Genomic DNA, 25,739 nt, shown 5'->3' on the forward strand with positions numbered 1-25,739 from the left:
TGCTGACCAGAAGGTCAGGTGCGCTCTAAACCTTCTGAGGTCCGGAGCGAAAGATTGGTGGAGACTTGTTACGGGATCGTAGTTTGATGAGCAGAGGGCTGCGGTATCTTGGGATCAGTTCAGAGAGATGTTTCGTACCCACTACATTCCATGGGTTGAGCGGGAGAGGTTGGCTCAGAAGGTTTTAGACCTGAAGCAGGGATCAGAGTCGGTGACGGAGATCACCTGGATGTTTACTGAGAGGGCGATGTTTTTCCTTAAGTTTTCTTTAGAGCAATCTCAAATGACTTGTTATCTAAGCATGCTCAAGACGGACACCAGGCAGTTTGTTTCTACTCAATGGTGTGATACTTTGCTGGAGTTACAAGAGGCCGCCAGGCAGCGTGAGCTTAAGATAGAGCTTCAGTTGAGAGAGTAGAGGCAGGCCCTAGTATAGTCGCAATCGGCGCCGAAGCAGTACAAAGTCGTCGATTCTTGGTCTAGAGGTCAGCGAGGCCGCACTTGTGGGAAGTACGGGAAGGTTCGTGTCAGAGCTTGTCGATCTAGTGGTGTATGCCACAAATGTGGCAAGGAGGGGCATTATGCGAGGGACTGCTGCCAGTTCGCCCTGGTTCAGAGTATGAGGATTTGCTATCATTGTGATCAGGTTGGCCATGTGAAGGTCAACTGTCCGTTGCTCGCCGCCAAACCGACGCAGGCTCCCATGCCAGCTACATTGAGGATCGCTGACAGGAGTTAGGGCAGGGCGGAGCCCCTAAGGGCTCGAGGTCGCGCTTTCCAGCTTACTGTCGAGGTACGTTTCTATCTCTTATCTTATAGATTATGGTTGTTTTATGCTCATATGTTTGTGCCACTTTTAGGTACGTTCCTAGTAAACTCCTTTCCTGCTTTAGTGTTGTTTGACTCAGGTGCGAGTCGGTCTTTTGTTTCTCGGTCCTTCAGTAGGGAGTTTGTTTTGCCCATAAGGGAGTTGGAGTGTCAGTTGCAAGTTTCTATCGCCAACGGACACGGGGTTTCTACTTCTTTGGTTTATCAAGGTTGTGTTCTAGAGATCTTTGGGTATCCTTTCCAATCAATTTGATTTTGATTCCCATGGGGGATGTCCATGTGATTATAGGTATGGACTGACTAAGTCGTTTTGGTGCCATGATCGACTGCGAGGGCCAGCGTGTGGTAGTTCGAACCCTAAGTGGGGGAGAACTAGTTATTTATAGAGAGGGCACCAGGTCAGTTTCAGGGTTTTGTTCGGCAGCGAAGGCTCGACAGTATATTCAACACGAGTGTGCAGGTTATTTGGCTTATTTAGTAGATACGCAGGTTGGGGATCAGGTGTCGGTTGCTGATGTCCCGGTTGTTAGGGAGTTTGTTGATGTGTTCCCAGAGGAGTTACCCGGTGTACCTTTTGTCAGGCAGGTCGAGTTCAGGATCGACCTTGTGCCAGGTGCGACCCTTATTGCCAAGGCGTCGTACCGATTGGCACCGCCTGAGATGCAGGAGCTATCATCTCAGCTGCAGGAGCTGTTAGGCAAGCAGTTCATCCATCCGAGTAGTTCTCCATGGGGAGCACCGATTTTATTCGTCAAGAAGAAGGATGGTTCACACCGGATGTACATTGATTTCCAGGAGTTGAACAAGTTAATGGTGAAGAACTGTTAACCCCTTCCTCGGATTGATGATCTCTTTGATAAGTTGCAGGGAGCATCTTGGTTCTCCAAGATAGATCTGAGGTATGGGTACCATCAGGTCAAGGTGAGGGAGTAAGACGTGGAGAAGACCGTGTTCCGAACTCGTTATGGGAATTACAAGTTCGCGGTGATTCCGTTTGGGTTTACCAATGCGCTGACAGTATTTATGGATTTGATGAATCGGGTATGCAGGCCAATGCTCGATAACTCGGTCATCGTGTTTATTGATGATATCTATGTGTATTCCAAGACCAGGGAGCAGCATTAAGAGCATCTTCGCGAGCTTCTGGGGGTTTTGAGGTGAGAATGGCTTTATGCTAAGTTCTCAAAGTGAGAGTTTTGGTTGCGGGAGGTTCAGTTCCTTGGACACCTCGTTAACCAAGATGGGATTTTGGTCGATCCAGCTAAAATCGAGGCGGCGATGCAGTGGGAGGTTCCGAAGTCTCCCTCGGATATCAGGAGTTTTCTAGGTTTGGCAAGGTACTACCGGAGATTTCTCCAAGATTGCAGTACCCCTCACTCGTCCGACGAGGAAGGGGGTGGATTTCTGGTAGGGCCCTGAGCAGCAGTCTACATTTGAGACCCTTTGACAGAGACTTTGCCAAGCCCCAGTTTTGACCCTCCCGGGGGGAATTGAGGATTTTGTAGTTTTCTGTGATGCATCCATCACCGGCTTGGGAGAAATCCTCGTGCAGAGAGGACGGGTGATAGCTTATGCTTCATGGCAGTTGAAGTCGCATGAAACGAGATACCCCATGCATGATCTTGAGTTGGAGGCGGTGGTTTCCGCCCTCAAGATTTGGAGACACTACCTTTATGGGGTCTGCTGTACTATTTACACGGATCATAAGAGCTTGAGCCATATTATGGATCAGCCTAACCTGAACATGAGGCAGCGCAAGTGAGTGGACGTAGTCAAGGATTATAACTGTGTGATCCTTTACCATCCAGGTAAAGCGAATGTGGTGGCGGATGCCCTGAGCCATAAATCGGATGGACCTTCTGTTCCGGTGACATGTATTGGGATATTTATGGATTCTCCACTTGTGGATTTGATTAGGGAGGCTCGGACTGAGGGTATTCAAGAGGAGAATTGGAAGATTGAGAGGATCAGGGGTGAGATCACCAGATTTATTCCGGATAGTCGAGGGTTGTTGACTCGTTGCGGTCAGGTATATGTTCCTGCGTCTGGTGGAGTCAGACAGATCGTGCTAGAGGAGGCTCATAGTCTCGTTGATCTATTCACCCGGGGGCCACCAAGATGTATCTAGATCTGAGATTGAGTTATTGGTGGCCGTGCATGAAGAAAGATATAGCTTGGTACGTCGAGAGGTGCTTGACCTGCAGGATGGTCAAGGCCGAGCATCAGAGTCTGCATGGCAAGCTGCAGCATCTGGAGGTTCCCATGTGGAAATGGGAGCAAATATTGACATACTTTATCACCAAGTTGTCAAAGACAACAAAAGGTTTTGATGTTATTTGGGTCATTGTGGACCAATTGACCAAGAGTGCCCACTTCCTCGTAATTTGGGAGAGCTCGTCAGCCAAGAAGTTAGCCGATCTGTACATTCACGAGATTGTTGCTCTCCATGGGGTTCCGGTCTCTATTGTTTTAGACTGTGATGTTCGGTTCACCTCCCAATTTTGGCAGGATGTTTCATGAGGAATTGGGCACGAGGCTGCATTTCAGCACGGATTATCATCCGACGGCCAGAGTGAGTGGACCATTCAGACACTTGAGGATATGTTGCGAGCATGCGTCATAGATTTTGGTGGGAGCTGGGACTCCAACCTACCCCTTGCTGAGTTCTCCAACAACAACATTTTTCACTCCAGCATCGGTGTTCCGCCTTTCGAGCTCTTATATGGATGGAGATGTCGCACCCCAGTCTGTTGGGGAGAGGTTGGGCATAGGGTCATGGGTCAGACTGAGATGGTTCTACAAACTATAGAGATGATCCAACAGATCAGGCAGAGATTGCAGACTACACAGAGTCGGCAGAAGAGCTATATCGACCGACGCCGATCTGAGTTGGAGTTTCAGGTCGGTGACATGGTGTTACTCAAGGTCTCACTTTGGAAAGGTGTGATTCGCTTCATGAAGAGGGGGAAGTTGGTTCCCCGATTTATTGGACCATTTCGGTTTATTGCCAGGGTTATCAAGGTTGCCTATAGATTGGATCTTCCAGAGGAGCTCAATCAGATTCATAGCACTCTCCATGTCTCGCAGTTGTGGAAGTGCGTTTTGGAGGAGGATGAAATGGTATCATTAGTTGATATTCAGGTTGGTGAGTGCATGAACTATGTCGAGAGACTGATAGCTATTCTAGAAAGGAAGGTAAAGGTTATGCGCAGCAAGGAGGTGGCTTTGGTAAATGTACAGTGACAACATCGGAGGGGATCTGAGTGGACCTGGGAGTCGGAGGCTGAGATGCGGGAGCATTATATGGATTTGTTCACCGCAGTAGGCTTCGAGGATGAAGCCTTGTTCAATTGGGGGAGAGTTGTAACATCCCGTTTTCCATGTATGAGATTTATTATTTTTAAAAGTTAAGTTTTCCTTGGAACTCATCGAGTTGATGGCCTCAACTCGACGTGTTGAAGAGCTTTGGGCCATGAATCTTTTTGGACCAACTTGACGAGGTTGAAAGGCAAACTCAACGAGTTGGTGGCTGATTAAGAAACCCTAATTTTTAGGGTGTTACACCCTATTTAAAGGCTTTATACCCTGTGGGTGGCCTCCTTAGCAGACTCCTCTGTCCAGAAACCCTAGTTCGTGCATCCTCTCCCATATTTGTGTGTGTATGTGTGTGTGAGAGCTTGAATAGTGATTTCTTAGTGTTCTTTTGAAGGAGCTTGAAGTTTGAGGTGGCTTGAGTGAAAGGAAGGCTATAGATCCAGCACCTACTCTTTTGTTGTAGTCATTTTGAGGTATAAAGTCGACACCTTGATTATCTATTGCTTAGATCTCGCCCTTGGAAGTCTATTGTCATATTTGGCTCATTTTTGGGATTTTTCATGGGTTGGGTATTTCATGAAGTTATTGTTGGATTAGGTGTCTAAGCCCATAACTATATTTGGTATGTACTTGACCCGATTGTAGCATGGTCCTTTTCTGTTGCCTTCACCATAGCAACTTGATTGGATGAATAATGGAGAAAGAGGCTATTATGGTTTATTAATATATTATATGAATAATATATTAAAAGAGAAATCATATTGGTTAATTAATATTGGTCAAGAATTAATTAGGAATTAATTTTGTGATCAAAAGATATTAATTGAACCTAGGGGACTGGAATTGCAATTTTAAAATAATTGGATTTTGGGTTGTGGATCCCTTAGAAAGGGATGGACGAAATCAAGGGGGAAGGCTACATTGAGTTCGTCCATGCCTTGCTTTTGGAAGGATCCTAGAGACTGCTTAAGGCCTAAGCAATCCAATTATGGTTTTGACCGAAACCCTAGCATCTCGCCTATATAAAGGACCCTAGGCTTTACAATTTTGGCTACCACTTGAACCCTAGAGATCATAGAGCTGATTTTGAGCTTCCTTCCCCTCTCTCCTAGATTATCCAACTTGCTTTGGTGTTTGTGATTCATTAGAGGCATCGCATTTGAGGTGCTAGGTTCTCCAAGCTCAAGATCTTCAAGCTACAATTGAAAGGTAATTTCCTAACCTTGGTATAGTTATGATTTTCAGTTTTTGTATGCTAGAATTAGGGTTTACAAGCTTTGGATGATTTGCGTGTACAATTAGAGAAACCTAGATCCCAAGCTTTAGGGTTTTCATGTGCACCATTGGATTGATGTAATGCTCAAAACCCATCAGTTATCACTTCATATTTGGACGTTTTATGGCCTCATTGGACTTAAAGTTTCCAGCTTTATCTAGTTCTAGGCCTCATTCATGCTTTAGGTCCCTTATTAAGCCTTCTTTGATTTTTAGAGCCTCTTTGTGACATGCATGGATAGAAAGTTAGCAACTTTACGTGGTTTTCTAGCTCTTAGGTATCAGATCTATATTTTAAAGCGTTAGACTTGATGAAAAAGGATTAAATGTGTTAAGCTGGGAAAACTCGGCGAGTTGGCTAGGGTTTTCCTGATTCTCTGAATACCGTACGAACTCGACGAGTTGGTAGGTGCACTCGACGACTTGGGTCAACATGGAATGTTGACCTTAACTGTTGACTTTGACTTTGACCATGGTTGGCCAAGTTTGACTCTTAAGGGAATTTTGGGTATTTCGGGGTTTTGATGGGGTTGGTCACATGGTGGTTGTAGGCATCTGAGTCCGGAGCTGAGTTTTGGATTTGGATTTTACCAATTCATCACTACTTGTGAGGTGAGTGTTCCTCACTGTACTTGTTAGGTCGAAGGCACCAAGGTCGGCCCTTTTTGGATTGTTATCCTGATTATTAAATGATTGAGTATTGTAGTGATCTGTTAGATCTGTATCCTGGTAATAGGATGATGCTATGCTTAGTGATCTGTAAGATCTGCCTGTTTAATTGTTGACTGGTTATGTGTTTAATTGTTATGTATATGTCGACATGTTACTTGTGGTTGGGTTGAGGTGGACCTACTTTGTGCTGAAGGCCAACAAACCCATGGCATCCCAAATAGACTGAACGCCAGTGGGGGTACCAGTCAGGACGAAGGCCCGGAGAACATTCCAGATAAGCTGAAGGCCCGAGGTGGTGTAACAGTCATGTTGTAGGTTTTGTGAGCGTACCAAATAGATTGTAGGCCGATGGGGGCGTTCCAGGTGCATGCACTATGCAACTACACTAATGATGTCAATTTCATAAAAAAAAGGCCCTAGGCTATCAGGCATCATATAATTTTGCGAACTCATCATTACCGTAGTTCCCCAATACGTGTGTACGACTTCTCATTTTCCTTTTTTGATAGCAAGGATCTCTCTGCGAAGGTTTGATACTCGTGCTTCTGGAAATTATTTTTCTAAAGATAATTTTGCGAGCTCATTCCAGGTGGTTATGAGGTCGGAAGGAAGATCATATAGCCATTCTTTAGCTGAATTTTGAACTTAAAAGAGGAATGCCCTTAATTTTATTTAAACTTCAGTAATGGGGTGTGGCTTCATTCCTGGAGATATCACATGAAATTCCTTGAGGAAGTAGGTCTTCATTTTCTAAGCCTCAGATTGTGGAAAGGATGTGTATTAGCCCATATTTGAGTTTGCAGTTATGGGATTATGAAAAGGTAATGCAGAGAGGTTTTTGAGTAACCTCTTGGGTGACACATTGTCTAAGGGTTTTCTTTTTGCCCTCTTTTAACTCATGGTTGATTTGTCAGAATCGGTTTTAGAAGAGTTTGTAGTTTCAGATTTTTCGATAGGTGGTAGGGAATATATATGTATTTTTAAAATGGGATGTGAGAAGTTGAGGATAAAGGTCCATTTGGGAATGATGAAATAGTGATTTCTAGCAGTAAGGATGATGATGGAATTGAGGAGCCCCTCCATTGCTTTTGAAGTTTTATTTGATTCTTCAGCTTCCTTACGGTTTTCTTAATTTGTGGATAGTGGACTAGATTACCTATACGAAAAGACCTTGGTATAAAACAGTTAGCAACACCGTATGCCCTAAAACGATGTCAATTCGTTAAAACATTGTTGCAGACGTCTTAAACAAATGATAATCACTGCTTTGTTGCACTATTGGGTAGCATAGGGAAGCAATGTCGAATCTTCAGGGACACAACCTAAAAGTCAATACCTATTTGCATAAGTCACATGCTAGTTATAAATAATAAATAAAAGAAAATGGGCAGGGGGTTGATTATTAATTAAAACTAAAATAGCAGTGAAATAAAGTAAATAAAATTCAGTAATAAGAAACGAATTCAGTTCTGCTGCGACTTTCCTAATCATGCATTCAACCCAGACCTGATTATTCAAAATGTGTTTTATCTAAGTTGGTATTGAGAACAACTAACAAGCTCTCATACATTCTCTTTACCTAGTTAATTAACCAAAACAAGCTCTTTAGTTAATCCTAACTTTTTACAAACCTAATTAAACAAGCTCTTAATCAAGTCAGAAAAGCAGCATTATGATTTGTGTAAATTCCCAGCATAATTCAACATTTCTCACAAGCTCGGAAGCGTAAAAATATGAAATTTCGGTTTATATCATAATTAAATCTCAACACGGAACCAATCTAATATTTGTTACTTATAACCAGTTTATCAAAAAAATTACGGATTTCAACAATTAATTAACTAGATTGATTCAATCCTAAATTAGGTGATCAGGCTAAAAAGAACTAAAATCAAACATTCATTCAGATCAAAACTAAAATATCAAGATAAAATCACAAAACAAAAACCAGGTCTAATGATTGAGTACATGAAAAGTACTGATCTTGCAGAACTTAAATCTAGGGTTTAGCCAGAAATGGCTAAAAATGGGTCTATAATAATAAAAAGAGACGTTAAATAGCTCAATCTTACTAAACTAAATAAAAGAGATGATTCACGACCTTCAGATCTCCATAATCTATGTAAAAGTGCAGAAATCGCCCTAAAAAGTCGTTTGAAAGGGTTTTTCTATGTCTGGGAACGTCTAGGATTTTAACTGATCAGATAAGGAGTATTTATATATGATCCAACAACAAAAAATGCGAAAAAAGTGAAAAACATGATCATGCTTTTGAAAAAACACAGTCACATTTTTTATCTGAAGTCCCAAAAATTTCCATTTTTTGCATTTAATGAACTACAATGTTGCTTCGGGCATGTTCACAAAAAACATGATCGTTGTTTAGCAAAAACACAATCGCATTTATGCTTCAAGTGATTAGAAAATTAACTTTGGCTTGTGTAACATCCCGAAATTTAGAGCCAAAAATTTCATTTTTCAATAAGTGATTATACAAAGCAGTAGTATGAAACATCAATAGTGCCAACTCATTTCAAATTCAAAAACCAGTATTTCAAATAACCCAAAACATGTCATAGAAAGGTAATATAAGAGTACAACTCCCAAATATCTCATAATGCGGAAAACCATAGTCTGATGCGTTGCGATCATGCCGACTCCTTTCCTTTTGAAGAAGAAGTACCTGAAACCAAAAATGAAAACCATAAGCACGAAGCTTAGTGAGCTCCCCCATCATACCACATACCATACAATAAACATATTGTCAGGCATATCTGGGTGCCCAACCTACCCTGTTGAGCATACCTGGGTGCTCAACCTACCCATGTCAGACATATCGGGGTGTCCGACCTACCCCTGTCAGGCATACATGGGTACCCAACCTACCCATGTCAGGCATATCTGGGTGTCCGGCCTACCCTCTGGTTTATTTCAACCGGTTACGGGGTCCAGTTTGCCCCCTACCTGTAACACCCGGTTTTGAAAGTGTTCGATTGTGTCTTCGGAGGAAAAGGGAAAAAGCATAATCTGATGATTTAGTCTTTTATGGGTCCCAGGTTCTATTCAAAAAGTTTTTAGGCTTGAGGGTGTAGCTAGGAGCGTAGGGCTTCTCGCCACCTTTTCGTGGATATAAAGTTCGTCGGAAATGGGCTTGGGACGAAGACGTTATAGCACTTTGAAGTTATTGGCAATATTGGTCCCTAGCGGAGAAAAGTGGCAAGAAGGTACCATGCATGCAAGGTGGTAGGCGTGGAAGTACTCCCATCGTACGAGAAGTACGCCCAGTGTAGGGGTGTAAAGTGGATGCGAGTGTTGGAGGCGTACGCCCAACGTACGCTCAGAGTTTTTAAACCCTAATTTTAGGGCTATGCCACTAAAACAGGAATAATATCCCTCATTGGTTAGCCTCCATTTCATCTTTAGACAGCCACCGCGAAACCCTAATCCTCCCATGAGTGTTCTTGGAGCTTTGGAGGCCATTAGAGAGCATTATGGTGTTGTGAATCCATTTTCCAAGCAAGTGAAGAGCAAAGCAAGGTGGTGGTTCATGGGATAAGTTGTAGATCCGAGATTGTTGCTTCATATCAAATCATCTTGAGGTATAAAGTCTTAAACTTGCCCCTTGAATGCTTAAATCTATTATGATGGGTTTTTGGGCCTTTTTGGTCCTAAGGATGGAGCTTTGTGGTTCAAATCTAATTCCTAGGCTCAGAGTTGCCACTCTTAATGTTAAATGAGTCCCTAAGGCAGAAAGTTGCCATCTTGAAGGTCTTAATGGGTTCATGCATGATTTAGGGTCCCTTTTATGAAAGAAGAATGCCCTTTTTGGAGTTTGGGTTTGTTTGCGGCATGCAAAGTCACCAAGTCAGTGACTTTATGGATTAAGACCTTAGGTAGAGCTTAGATCTGTAATTTGGTTCCTTGGTTTGAAGCATTAAGCACTTAATGGATTTTGTGCATCGGCCGTTTGTACGTTGGGCGTACAATGTAGTATGTTGCGCGTACAACCCTTTTGCCCAGTACGCTAAGCGTACAGAAGAGGTACGTTGGGGGTACGCTCTCAAGAAGACTTGGGCCTTTGTGGACTTTGGACCTTTAGGCCCTAATGATTGTGAGACTGGGTTTGCTGATAGTTAGGCCTGAATGTATCTTTAGGCCAATAATGGAATAGTTGGGCCTATTGGGCCTTGTGTCCCAATATAGAAATGGACTTCGCATTATAGGCCTCGGTTTGGGCCAATTCTTGGATTAGGTTGTTGTGGGCCTTCGTGGGTCAGGATTATTGACTAAGGAGAATATTGGGCTTTAGTATAAGGTCCATTAGAAAGTTCTGGGCCAAATTTGGAAAATTTGGCCATTGATGGTTTTATGGACATTATAATGTTGGGCTTTTGTTTTGTGTTTGGGCCTTAGTTTTGGATCATACTGGTCCAGGGGTAAAATGGTCATTTTACCCCATGCATGGATTAAGGATTATGGTATGGGACCCAATTGCTAATTTGGTATATTGATTGGTAGTGACAGCTCGGGAAGCTGGCGGGGCAGCAGCTAAGGAATTCATGCGGGAAGCTTCCACAGTGCGAGGTGAGTCTTTTCACCATATCAATGGGTCTATGGCACCAAGGCCGGCCCATTATTTAGTCGTGATGATTATTATGGATGTGCTATCGATACATTATGTATTATGTATGTGACCATGTGGGGGTTCCCATGGCAATTAATTGTATGTGGTATGCTAGTTGATTGTGTAGTATTTGATATGTTAGTTGTCTTTGTGACGCTTGCATGGAAGACCCCGTGAGGTTCCCGTGGCAGTGGATTGTGACCATGTGGGGGTTCCCATGGAACATGGTATAAGACCCTGGAAAGTTTCCATGGCATCCCAGTACGTTTATTTTGCATGATTTGTATTTGGTAGTAGAGACCTCAGGGGGTTCCCGTGGCAGTAGTTTGTGACCATGTGGGGGTTCCCATGGCACATGGTGTAAGACCTTGGAGGGTTTCCATGGCAACCCATATGTTTGTATGCATGGATTATGTGATATATGTAGCTTTTATAACTAATATGGTATGTGTTCTGTGGATTGTGTGTGGGGTATGCTCTGGGGTACTCACTAAGCTTTGTGCTTACAGGTTGCAGTTTCGGTTTCAGGTATCATCGATTTGGAAATTAAGAGCTCAGATTGAGCAGTACATGTGACAACCTGAAATTTACTCCGTCGTTGTAACCCATTTCCGTTAATAGAATATTTTTTTATTATTATTGTTATTAAAATTTCCGTTAACATTTGGGTTAGACAAATCAATTAATGTTTTATTTTATTTTTATTTTTAGTGTCGAAATGAAATAAATAAAAACACGTGTAATACCCTCAAAATAATTTGGGAAAAATTTTAGTTTACGACTAAGCCGGGTTACGACCATTTAATCGGGTAAAATTTTAAATTCCGTTTAACGTCAGTATGGGGTGGATCCCCACCTGGTCGCCAACTCAAGCCATATATAAGGGTTGAGTGGCTTTCACTTGAACCTTTTCTCACTCCTAGAAGCTTTCTCTCTCTAGTCTCTCTCTCTCTCTCTACAAGTGGGTTTAGCCAAGAAACACCTCATTCAAGCTCCAAAATTGTAAGTAATCCTTCCTAGCTCGTTGTTTAGCTTTGTATCCATGCAAATTCAGGATTTAATCACTCACATACCTCGAAAACTAGAGTTTACGGTTTGGGAACACCTCCCAAAACCGTGAACTCCCTTAAGGGGGTTTTTGAAGCCCTAAAATCCCTCCAAAACCCTTATAATGCTCATCTTTGACTTAGAAACTTGCATGAATGAAAGTAGAAACCCAAAATCGTGCCTTTAGGGGAGTAAACATGAGTTTACAGTCCATGAACATTCATGAACCGTAAACACCAAAACCATAAACACCATAAAAGGGTGTTTTGGTGTCCCTAACTCCTTCCTTAGCATGTTTAATGGACTAGAAACTTGTATGAATGAGCCTAGGACCACAAAATACAAAGGAAATGTTGTGCCCAAGGGTTTACGGCCGTAAACCCTAGTGTTTATGACCGTGAACTCCCAAGGAGTGGTCCAAGGACCGCAAACTCCAAGGGAGTACCCCTTTTCGACCCTAATCACTTCACAAGCCTTGGATGTGATCTTAGAACCCTTCTTAGTGATGCAAGAGACCTTAAAGCACACAAATACACTCCTCCCATGAGTTTACGGCCATAAACTCATGGGGAATTGGTCCCTCAACCGTAAACTCACCTAGGGTGAGTATTTGAGGAGTAAACTCCATAGTGAGGCCTTACATTCCTTCATTTCAACCCAATAGCCTCCTAGCACTTGACCAAAGCGTTTTTCTTCGCATTAGGACGTCTATACGTGTTTAATTAGTGTTTTAATCACTAATTATATGTAAACATATGTATGCATATGTTATTAGGGTCATTAAGTGTGTTCAAGTCTTCACTTGACCCCAAGCACTCAACCGACACTTCCATTCGATCCACTCGCTGCAGGTGAGTTCATACCCCTTAATTAACCTTTCAAATGTTTTTAAAAGTTTTTATGGGGGGAGGAATACAAGTTGAATACAACAAGTTATAGTATCAATCACATGTGATTTGTAACTTACAATAAAAAAGGATTTCTATACTTTTAACCGTTTTGCCTTCAAAAACTGCTTTCAATGTTTATCAAACTCATTTTCATGTTAATTTGTTATAAAAACTATTTTCAAACTCTTTTAAACTATATCCGCACCAATATACTTATATAAGTAAGACTTGAAGGACTTAGGACTGATAGCTCGCCTTATTACATGTTCTTGTTTGATTGGGGTCTTAGGGTATATTGTTATCTGTCCGACTGTTGTTGAATTCTTAGTTATATATTATGTATTTGTGTTGGATATGAATGCCTTCACTCAGTTCAATACTTATGAGTATCCAAGAATGACTGCAACATGCCAGATAACTATAATAGGTATAGTTAAGGTTTACCACTCCTCGCTACCATTACTATGATACTTACCACAGTTAGTGCTATTATGAGTCACTACATGTTAAGTACTATACAGGAAGAATACTAAATGCTATACAGAAGAACACGAATTACATTATACCGAGAAGCACACTATACACTAATACAAGAGAACTAAAACAGAATGTGAGACACTATCTCTCAATACGGCACTTTACTACGCCCTCACCGTGTAACCTTAGTCTCCTGGAGGGAGAGCGGGTTCTACGTGTATAGATCTATACAGGGCGGACACTCACACATCCCGACTGCTAGCTACCGTCCGAGCCGACTAGGCCCAGGGATGATAACATGTTATCATACTATGTATGACCTGGAGGGTCATGATACATTCAATCGCCTATCCGCCTGGTTACATACAGATTCACATTCGGAACCCTAAATTAACAAATTATGAATTAAGGGTAAAGTAGACTCTCTGAAGTGTATTAAATACATATCGCTACCTAGAGTCTGCGGTTAATTACTATCCAGTCGGCAGTAACACTGCTGGAATAATACATTATTTTCCCATTTACTTTGTTCAAACGAAGTCCAAAATACATTTTTATAATAATGAAGAGTCTAATGGGGAAAACTTTTACATACTCAAAGGATCAAACCTACAAGTAACTGAGTCTTGGCAGAAGATTACATTTAGTAGAAAATATAGGATTTTCTAGAGATTCACACTATTTTCAAACTTGATAACAACTTTCATGTTACACGATTGTAAACACTTTTATACAAGCCATGACACTAAAATCTTATGAACTCGCCAGCTTTATGCTGATACTCGTTTTCAAAATAACTTGTATTTTCAGGTCGGCAATAGACAGGTACAGATGCTGTTTTGAGAAGATGGAGCGCATACAAGACTCCTCTTTATTTTTTATTATACTTTTTTTTGGTGTCTAACAAACTGTACAGAACACGCTTGTATTACAATTACTATATTCATGCAATGGATGTTGTTGCTTGTTTTTACTATTATGCATTGTTATGATACTGTACATGACGTCCTCCACCCCAGAAAGTATTCCGCCGTTCTAGGTTTTAGGGTGTGACAGTACACACACCTAGGATTTCCGCAATGAATGATTTTAGGATGAACTCTGATAAATGTTTTACTTAATAATGATTTGAAATGTTTGAAATAAATGGTATCAATGTTTTAGCAATATTAAAAATGAAATTTTTATCCTTGATTTTTGGGTCGTTACAAGTTGGTATCAGAGCCTTAGTTTGAGGGATTCGGGGATACCTTCGGGTGTGTCTGAACTCAAACTGAGGATCTATAAAGTTTTCAAAAAAATTCAAAAGAAAATGTTTTCAAGGAAAAGGTTTTCTAAGACAAGAAAGGGTGTGGTGCATGCAATCAACCGAGCTCAAGTAAGTTTCCCAAGAATACCCATATTTGTTATCTGTTATGATTTGATTATGAATCTATGAATCACAGGCTAGTTAGGGCTTGGGGAGATGCTTGTATATGTTGCATGAGCTGGTAGACTTGCATGTTAGTGCCGAGTAGTCAGCAATAGGTTGGCCATTTTCAAACTTGATAACAACTTTCATGTTACACGATTGTAAACACTTTTATACAAGCAATGACACTAAAATCTTATGAACTCGCCAGCTTTATGCTGATACTCGTTTTCAAAATAACTTGTATTCTCAGGTCGGCAATAGACAGGTACAGATGTTGTTTTTGAGAAGATGGAGCGCATACAAGACTCCTCTTTATTTTTTATTATACTTTTTTTTGGTTTCTAACAAACTGTACAGAACACGCTTGTATTACAATTACTATATTCATGCAATGGATGTTGTTGCTTGTTTTTACTATTATGCATTGTTATGATACTGTACATGACGTCCTCCACCCCAGAAAGTATTCCGCCGTTCTAGGTTTTAGGGTGTGACAGTACACACACCTAGGATTTCCGCAATGAATGATTTTAGGATGAACTCTGATAAATGTTTTACTTAATGATGATTTGAAATGTTTGAAATAAATGGTATCAATGTTTTAGCAATATTAAAAATGAAATTTTTACCCTTGATTTTTGGGTCGTTACAAGTTGGTATCAGAGCCTTAGTTTGAGGGATTCGGGGATACCTTCGGGTGTGTCTGAACTCAAACTGAGGATCTATAAAGTTTTCAAAAAAATTCAAAAGAAAATGTTTTCAAGGAAAAGGTTTTCTAAGACAAGAAAGGGTGTGGTGCATGCAATCAACCGAGCTCAAGTAAGTTTCCCAAGAATACCCATATTTGTTATTTGTTATGATTTGATTATGAATCTATGAATCACAGGCTAGTTAGGGCTTGGGGAGATGCTTGTATATGTTGCATGAGCTGGTAGACTTGCATGTTAGTGTCGAGTAGTCAGCAATAGGTTGGCCTGATATGTGGTGCTTGTAGCCATGAGGATATTAGATGTCATGCTGGAATGAGAATGATAATCGGCATTTGTAACTGTAATGTGTATGTTTTGAAAATTATATACGGTTAGGATCTTATAGCCTTAGAATAGCTGATTTGACCTTATTTCTTGTGTTCTTAGGGTAGAGTCTACTATTCGACAGTCTATTAGATCTTGTTCTGTGTATAATTTCCATGCATAAGGCAGCCAACAGTGAGGATTGATGGATGTGGACAACATGGGTTGTGGTATGTGGGTCGAATGCTTTATGATAGTTCTTTGGATCAGAGTGCTACTGCACGAATGCTGTTTGCTTTGTGCTTTATAGAACTCTTAATGATGGGAGTCAGCCACTAAGTGGATATGATGATATCCATGAGGTGGATGGTTGGCATCACGGGGAGTTCTTCAACAGCTGATGGCAGAGCGAGGTTGGGAACCTAGGAAAGCCTAGGATATGCTCCAATGAGATTAGTGGGGCGATTCGGTGAAGTTGGGAACCTAGGGGGAGCCTAGGAGGTGCTACGGTAGAGATCGTCTTGTTGTTTAGCAAACATTTAGTATACCGGTGGAGTAAGCAACTTATCGGATTCGGGAGGATTGTTGAGGAAAGTATTGTTGTTTAGAAAACATTTAGTATACCGGTGGAGTAAGCGACTTAGAGGACTCGGGAGGATTGTTGAGGAAAGTATGGATAGGTGTGGAAGGTAGTATTGGGCCCGTACTACTGAAAGCATAGGATCCATACTCGAATCGGTGAGAGTCTTGGAGAATCTGAGAAACTTATGGGAAGGAGAATTCATGGTTATGCCTTGATCATGGGAATAATTGTTTTGCAGAATGAGGACGAGCATGTATGGATGGGACCAGGGTTTTGGACCCGGCTCCGGTGGTGAGCCAGTTAGCGGAAGGACTGTCAAGATTTTGAGTTCACCTTGGATCTCTTGTATCAGGCGGCAAGGGTTGATTGTGCGATTTATTGCGCTTTGGGATTTGAAACTATGTCTTGGGAATAGTTTATAGTCAGTTTAGAGCACAGCTACTGTAGTTCAGCCATTAGCGTTTGAGCTGGTGAGTGTGTCAAGGTGTGAGACCATGGATGATATGGATCTCAAAGCCGAGGACGGAAGATTGATTAGGAGCACCTCAATGAGACAGGCTCAGGTCAGGTGAATTTATTGGAGGGTCTCGGGCGGAGACCCAAGAGTTTGGATCAGCTTTTGAGAGGCCAGCAGGGTCGGATCCAATGCAACGCTTGCAGAAACTAGGCGACGAAGTTTCATTCCAAGGGTTTGGATTGTCATTGGGATCGGAATGAGGTGTTACATCATGTTCTCAGGATGGTCGAGGTATCAAAGGAGGTGGTGGTCAGGATTCCTTCAGATGTTTGCGGATATGTTATCTTCAGCCATTTCCGGTGGATATCGGGTATTTGTATCGCTTGGGAATTGTGATAAGTTGGATCTCAGGTCGGTTTTCTACTATTGGCTGGGTTAGCAAGGGTTGTCAGATGTCATTCAGCATGTCGAGGAATCTTTGAGAGATCTTCACACGGATGTATCTCGCGAAGCGGATTTCGCGTGCACCGTGATTGCTCCGAGTTGTTGTCGGAATTTGTTCAGTGATCAGGGGTGCTGCGAGTGTAGCAGGTTTGGTCACGTTTTCAGGGATTTCCCATAGGGGGCAAGCCCGTTATATTTTTGTTGTGTTTAGGTAGACGACGAGGAGGTCGACTGTCTGACGATCAGGGAGGAGCAGTAAGTGCACCTGCTCCAGTCATTTTCGGGGTTGGTTCAATGGCTTGAACGAGGGAGTTATGACTAGTTTTCAGTAGCCTTAGTATTTATGTTTGGAAGAGCCATCGAGATTGCCAAGGGAAGAGAGAGTTGTCGCTGAGGTTTTGATTAGACTATCCGTTCGTTGGACTCCGAGATCTGAGTGTGATAGCGCTTTTAAGCGTTTGAAGTCGTTGATGTTGTTGGGATACAAGAAGTGTTAGCTAGATTTCAGGAAGTGTGTTGTTTGGACAAGGATATTTTTGGTGTGCTAGCTTTGGTAAGCACCGGCCGTCAGCAAGGTGAACATTGGAACGTAATGAGGATTAGGAATCCTTCAATTTTCGTGTGCCGAGCGAACTTAGTTGAATCTAATTGGGGGAGAACCGTCCAGGTATCCAGGACAGAAGCAAGGGTGAAGGTGTTGTAAAACTATGGGGGAGTCGTAGCATTCACTAATTTTCAGTTGCGGTGAAAGTGATGTAAGACTACGGGGGAGCTGTAACATTCAATAATGGCCAATTAGGGCATAGTGTTGTAAGATTGCGGGGGTGTCGTAGCATTCACTAGCAGTAGAGAGTGTTGTAAGACTGCGGGGGTGCCGTAGCGTTCACGGATTCTTTCAGGTGATTTGTACTAGGGCAGGTTAGTTCGCAGGGTTGTGGGGCAGCCACAACTTAGTTAGGATCTGAACCAGGGGTGATTGATCGATCAGTTATCCAGGGGTGAGCCGGACGATTATGGGAATTCAGGTTGGAACCAGTAGAGACTATTGAGTCAAGGGTTGGATCTTGAGATACAGGATCATGTGGATGAGTAGTGTATGTCTTAGTAGGGCTACGGATGGGTAGCCCTGATATTGGATCTCATGAGAACCTGGTGGTTGGATCGGGTGCGAGACTGGTAGTCTCAAGGAATCGGCTAAGGGTATTTATTAATCGGTCGAGTAAAGGATGACGAGAAGCCGTGGTGCATTATGAAAATGCCGATTCGACGATCTCTAGATAAGAGCGGAATAATAATTCGGATTTGGATAAGAACCCGAATCGGAATTCGTGCAGGATTTTGTTTCAGTGAGATGGGATGCGTGGCATCTTTATGCCAAGGGCATCAAGGGCAGAATTCCAGGATGATGAACGGGTTGGTTTGATGGTAGTTTAAGCCATTGTGATGTGTCTCGGGTGGCTCTATCTGTAATAGAGCCACGACATGTCGGAGTCAAGAAACGGTAGGTCGAAGGAGACCGGGTATGACGTAAGACTACAGCTATTCTGGTAGTATTCACCTTTTTGCGACGGATTCAGTGGCGACAGGTTGTCAGCCTATTACGGTCGGATGAATCAAATGGATTAAAGGAGATACGACAGTTGTGGTTAGTCGAGGTGTCCTTCGAAGGTCGCAGGGAACTGCCGCGTGTGTTTTTGGCTCAGCAATCGGGTAGGTGTCCAGTGTTCCGGACAGTTAGCAGACAAGTTGGGACCAGGGAGGTCCCCGGTTGTCCGTCAGGAAAGCAGCTATGGGGCGACAAGAGGAGTTGGAGCGACTACAACGATCTGGGGTCTGTGTGTGGAATTGATTGTTATTCGGTAGCCGCAGTTGACCGGTGATTTTGTCCTTCTGGTAGCCTCAAAGTATTGCGGGTGGAAAGTATTCTATTTAGGCTGGTTCTCTTGTGGAATCAGTTCTATGATTATTCGATGTGAGCAGTCTGTTAGGGAGACAGACCATCTCGAAACTTCAGATTTCAAATGGAGCAGATGTGATCAGGTTGTTTGATATGTCGGGGATGGTGATGCATGATTTCGAGGACAAAATCTAATTTAAGTGGGGGAGAATTGTAACACCCGGTTTTAAAAGTGTTCGATTGTGTCTTTGGAGGACAAGGGCATAAGTGTAATCGAATGATTCGGTCTTTTATGGGTCTCGGGTACTATTCAGAAGGTTTTTTGGCTTGAGGGTGTAGCTAGGAGCGTAGGGCTTCTCGCCACCTTTTCGTGGATATAAAGTTCGTCGGAAACGGGCTTGGGACGAAGATGTTATAGCACTTTGAAGTTATTGGCAATATTGGTCCCTAATGGAGAAAAGTGGCAAAAAGGTACCATGCATGCAAGGTGGTAGGCGTGGAAGTACGCCCAACGTAGGGGTGTAAAGTGGACGCGGGTGTTAGAGGCGTACGCCGAGCGTACGAAAAGTACACCCAACGTACGCTCAGAGTTTCTAAACCCTAATTTTAGAGTTATGCCACTATAAAAGGAATAATATGCCTCATTGGTTAGCCTCCATTTCATCCTTAGACATCCACCACGAAACCATAATCCTCCCATGAATGTTCTTGGAGCTTTGGAGGCCATTAGAGAGCATTATGGTGTTGTGAATCCATTTTCCAAGCACGTGAAGAGCAAAGCAAGGTGGTGGCAGGGGCGGCTCAACCAATTTGAGGGCTTTAATCGGCCAAAAATTTGGGGCCCTTTGGCAGAACTATACTTAACTTTATAAATTAAACCCTCCTCTTATTTATGGGCTTGGGACCGATAATAATAAACTAAAAAGTCTATAAACAGTGGAGTTAAAAAAAATTATGTATATATTTTTTGTGAATATATTTAAGACATAAAATTAATTTTCCTTTTTGAAGCCCTTGATTCGTATTTTCTTTTTGACATGATGATTAATTATTTGATTAATAATAACAATAAACAATGACCAAGACAATAATTATAAGTATATAAAATATAGATTAAGAATTTAGAATTATATCACATCTATGATAATGGAAAACTCAAATCGAAAAACTAAAAACAAATTCCTTCCAACTATTGTATATTTGTAATATGTTGTAAGCAATTAACAATGAAATAAAAAAGTAGAAAACTAAAAAAATAAAAACCGAAAAGTATTAACCCTAATTAGATTATCACTAAATCAGAATATCATATAACATCATTGATCATTTTTGAGAGCCTTTAATGGGAAAATAAGAACCGAAAGTGAAAAAAATTGCACATATATTACCGTTTTTGCGTCTTAGTGTGTTGTAACAGTGTTGTAACAGCCTTCAATGGAGAAGGAAGAAGCCGACAATGAACGATAACAAAAAGAATAGAATGCAGAGAAGAAGAATCGTAGAATAAAGAAGAAGAATCCTAGAATCGTTATTTGGATTTCAGAGTACAAGAATGGAGAAGAAGAAGACACGAGACAGAAGTTTAATCGTCGATGTCGCTACTTGTTAATCGCTTGAATGAAGACATAATTTTGTGTTTTGACTTTTGAGGCTGCATCGATCCATCAATTTTTTGTGGAATATAGACTTGGAATTTGGGTTAAATTGGGCCCCTTAAAAGTGGGGGCCTAAGCCCAAATTTATTTATTTGAATATAAGGCCGACCCTAGGTGGTGGTTCAAAGGAGAAGCTATAGATTCGAGATTGTTGCTTCATTTCAAATCATCTTGAGGTATAAAGTCTTAAACTTGCCCCTTGAATGCTTAGATCTATTATGATGGGTTTTTAGACCATTTTGGTCCCAAGGATGGAGCTTTGTGGTTCAAATATGATTCCTAGGCTTAGAGTTGCCACTCTCAATGTTAAATGAGTCCCTAAGGTAGAAAGTTGCCATCTTGAAGGTCTTAATGGGTTCATGCATGAGTTAGGGTCCCTTTTACGAAAGAAGAATGACATTTTTGGAGTTTGAGTTTTTTTAGGGCATGCAAAGTCACCAAGTCAGTGACTTTATGGATTAAGACCTTAGGTAGAGCTCATATCTGTAATTTGGTCCCTTGGTTTGAAGCATTAAGCACATAATGGATTTTGTGCATCAGCCGTTTGTACGTTGGGCGTACAATGTAGTATGTTGCGTGTACAACCCTTTTGCCCAGTACGCTAAGCGTATAGAAGAGGTACGCTGGGCGTACGCTCTCAGGAAGACTTGGGCCTTTGTGGACTTGGGACCTTTAGGCCCTAATGATTGTGGGCCTGAATGTATCTTTTGGCCAATAATGGAATAGTTGGGCCTATTGGGCCTTATAGCCCAATATAGAAATGGACTTCGCATTATGGGCCTCGGTTTGGGCCAATTCTTGGATTAGGTTGTTATGGGCCTTCGTGGGTCAAGATTATTGACTAAGGAGAATGTTGGGCTTTAATATAAGGTCCATTAGAAAGGTTAGGGTCCAATTTGGAAAATTAGGCCATTGATGGTTTTATAGACATTATAATGTTGGGCTTTTGTTTTGGGTTTGGGCCTTAGTTTTGGATCATACTGGGCCAGGGGTAAAATGGTCATTTTAACTCATGCATGGATTAAGGAGTATGGTATGGGACCCAATTGCTAATTTGGTATATTGATTGGTAGTGACAGCTCAGGAAGCTGGCGGGGCAGCAGCTAAGGAATTCATGCGGGAAGTTCAGCAGTGCGAGGTGAGTCTTTTCACCATACCAATTGGTCTAAGGCACCAAGGTCGACCCATTTATTTAGTTGTGATGATTATTGTGAATGTGTTATCGATACATTATGTATTATGTATGTGATCATGTGGGGGTTCCCATGGCACTTAATTGTATGTAGTATGCTAGTTGATTGTGTGGTATTTGATATGTTAGTTGTCTTTGTGATTCTTACATGGAAGACCCCGGGAGGTTCTCATGGCAGTGGATTGTGACCATGTGGGGTTTCCTATGGAACATGGTATAAGACCCTGGAAGGTTTCCATGGCATCCCAGTATGTTTATTTTGCATGATTTGTATTTAGTAGTAGAGACCCCGAGGGGTTCCCGTGGCAGTGGTTTGTGACCATGTGGGGGTTCCCATGGCACATGGTGTAAGACCTTTGAAGGTTTCCATGGCAACCCATATGTTTGTATGCATGGCATATGTGATATATGTAGCTTTTATAGCTAACATGGTATGCGTTATGTGGATTGTGTGTGGGGTATGCTCCGGGAGACTCATTAAGTTTTGTGCTTACGGTTTACAGTTTCGGTTTCAGGTATCATCGATTTGGAAATGAAGAGCTCGGATTGATCGCAGTGCACACACCTATGATTTCCGTAATGAATGATTTTGGGATGAACTCTGATAAATGTTTTACTTAATGATGATTTGAAATGTTTGAAATAAATGGTATTAATGTTTTAGCTATATTAAAAATGAAATTTTTACCCTTGATTTTTGGGTCGTTACACTACCACTACCACATAATATCATATCATAAACATATTGTCAGACATATTTGGGTGCCCGACCTACCCCCCCCCCCCCCCCGGGTTTATTTCAACCGGTTACGGGTCCTACTTCACCCCTCCTACCACTACCACATAATAACATAGAATACAAGCACATAAATCCCTACGGATAGTGACATACCAGACAATTATCATAAAGACAATCATCTCTACTATAAACAACTACTAGTGGACCAGTATTGGTGCCTTCGACCCACTCATACTGGGAAGGTGACTCACCTAAAGCAACACGCCACATAATAAAACCTCTGAATTTGTTAAGATGGGTTCCGGCTCTTTTCACACCTACATCATAATAATAATTCTTACTTATGTCATACTTAGTACTCGATTTATATGCTCAAACCTTACTATATATATATATATATATATATATATATATATATATATATATATATATATATATATATATATATATTGGCTTTCTGTTAATCTAATTCTCCCATGCAACCAAACATTTAATTTTAAAATACATAATCTAACTATCGACGCTCTTGTCTTTTATATTATCAAAATTCTATTAAATTGTCAATCGAAAGACCTAACAATTATTAGTCAAGTTCACAGCCCATTAATAATAATTATGGCTACGCTTTACTTGCACTAAGGTCCAATATAGTTTGGCCCATAAAAATCAACAACTGAACACTACAATTGACCTAAGTATCATGGGCCCAAACACTAGTTTAGATCCATAAGTTTTAAGTCCAAAAGAAATACCAGCCTAACTATTAATGAAGAGTCAATTAGGTCAAGGAGTAACTCACCCCACCCAAATCGTTCATCAGATGCATTGTGGCTGGTGGCTCATCTTCTCCGGCGAACTTCTTGACTCCGGTGGTGCCCACTCCGACAAAGCCTTCTTCCCGGAGTTCTCTCTCTTTTGCTTGTGACACCTTCTTGCTAGAAACACAACCCAGATAGCTCAAATAATTCACCATCACTGATGGAATGGTTTGGCTGAAACCTCTGTCGCGGGAATCTGAGATGCAACCACAGACTAGGACATTTCAAACATTGGAAATTTCACCGGAAATCAACATGAAAGGGATAATGGCATGTGGAATTCACCTGAGATATCTCTGAAAACCAAATCAAATCATCACCGGAGTTGATGGGTCTACTCAGTACTCGATCACTCTCAACCTTTCCATCAACTGGACCAGTTATCGGAGGGATAACTGAACATCCACAAAAGATTCAGCTCGATTATCTCTTATTGTTGGATTATGCTCCTTCATTACGCTATTCTTCTCCATCCTTTGCTGTTTCACCCTTACTCCAACGTCTTCTGGAGAAATTCCGATAACTCCGGCGGCGACAGCCGAAACTTCTTACTCTCCTCGTCTTTCCGGTGGACAATTCGACGCTCTAAATCTCTCTCTCCATCTCGTCGCAGCCACTAGCACACACTCACACTTATGGTGGATTAAGGAGGACGGGACACGATAAGTTGATAGCGGGAGGGGCTGATGCAGGTCACAACTGGAAACGGAAGGGGAGGGCAGTATCACACAAGTTCTAGAAAAAAGGCAGATGTATTCCTTGATGTTTGGCATAATGGCGAAATCTACCCTGAGTTCATATTCTCTTTATGAAATAGGCTCCTGAAAATTACAATTTAGTCCCTAGATATAAATATATATTCCATTTATTATGATTATTATTGATGTTATTATTTTCTTTATTAAAGTATTTAATTATGTTATTAATAATTAAAACATTTATATTATCTATATACTTCTTCGCATAATTATACATCTCTTCAAATAATAAAATGTAAAATAAATTGGAGCGTTACAGCTTGGAAAAGTTGCTAAGGTAAAGAACAATTAGATGGTGAAAAACATGATCGTGTTTTTCATAAAGCACGCGATTTGGAGACGAACTCTTTTGTTTCAGCAATCCAACCCATGTTCCAACTTTCTCATATATTTTAGCTCCATTAAACTCCAAATATGCATTCAAGCTGCTTCCAAAGTACCGCTCTACTCGAAATATCTGGAAATGACTTAAAAACTTGAGCAGTACGAGAATTTTGATGATAAACATAACTTAAACATTATTAAACTAATGAAAATGAAAACCAAAAAATATGACGCAAAATGTAATCAGGGCCGGTCCATTGGTTTTCAATGCCCTGGGCAAGATATAATAAATCATGCCCCTATATTTTAGGATATATATAAAAAATAGTTATAAACTACATAAATGTGATATAATAACTAAAGAACAAAATAACTAGCAAATAATTAGCATTTAAATATGTTATTTTAGAATCTATACGTTTCACTTTTATCTTTACTTTAATCAGTATACCCACTTTGGTTCCAACCATTAAGAAACAAGTTACTTGATGTATCCAATTCCAAAATCTAATATATTGATGTTCTAGAACTGAGAGATAAATCAAAATATTCCATTTTACAATAGAAGTAATATTAGTTTGTAGAAAACCTCATTTCCATTTGGATGCATAATATAGTCTTAACGTTTAAAGCGTTGTACGTTCATGTACATAAATAGCGTAAGGATTTCAGTCGATGATTTTAAGAGATCTTACCAATTATGACCACTAGAATAGTTTTATTAATGGAAAACAAATATATAGAAATTAAAATGCCAACAGCAAGCTGAACAAAGATACAAGGAGTTCAATCAATTACTCAAAATATACAGAGACATTAAAGTGCAAAAGAGAGAATGACAATTTGAGAGGTAACTAGAGTAGCAGGTTAGGTAGTAGAATCTTCAACCATAAAATAATAGCAATGAACTCTTAAAGCCTCACAAAAAATACCAATCAAGTTTTGATTTGATTGTAAGTAAGAATAACCAATACAATAGTTACACCATAAACTCTTTTAAAAGCCAATATGACAACATCAACCATTAAAATGGACAAGGGCATAATGGTCAAAACTCCATATTTACCACTTCAGCAAAGCATAAGAATTTTCAAGAAACTCGTTAGAAATCTGCAATCATCAAAGGGCAAATAAGTCCAATTTTTCAGAAAATTTCCGAGCAACATCAATTTAAAATACAAGATTATAAGGTGCAAAAAGGTCACTAAACCATTACGCCACCAAAAAAAAGAACAGAGGGCAACAACAGCCCCACCAAAGAAGCGAAAGTATACCAGGAATAGAGTGAATGGCAATAAGATCAAATAGCCCAAATAA

General features: G+C 41.0%; 1 long non-coding RNA gene across 1 annotated transcript; it reads right to left on the reverse strand.

Annotated features, from left to right (window-relative positions):
* Nucleotides 1–8,544: 8,544 nt before the first annotated feature.
* LOC145051575 (uncharacterized) lies at nt 8,545–24,096 on the reverse strand. The gene is made up of 3 exons (XR_013683709.1): nt 23,626–24,096; nt 23,322–23,536; nt 8,545–8,773 (listed from the first exon to the last, which is right to left on the reverse strand). It is a non-coding gene; the product is annotated as an uncharacterized LOC145051575 (long non-coding RNA).
* Nucleotides 24,097–25,739: the final 1,643 nt, after the last annotated feature.

Source organism: Lactuca serriola, chromosome 5 (assembly GCF_051521515.1).
Source record: "Lactuca serriola cultivar US96UC23 chromosome 5, Lser_US96UC23_V15, whole genome shotgun sequence".
In the NCBI taxonomy this organism is placed as follows: Eukaryota; Viridiplantae; Streptophyta; class Magnoliopsida; order Asterales; family Asteraceae; genus Lactuca; species Lactuca serriola.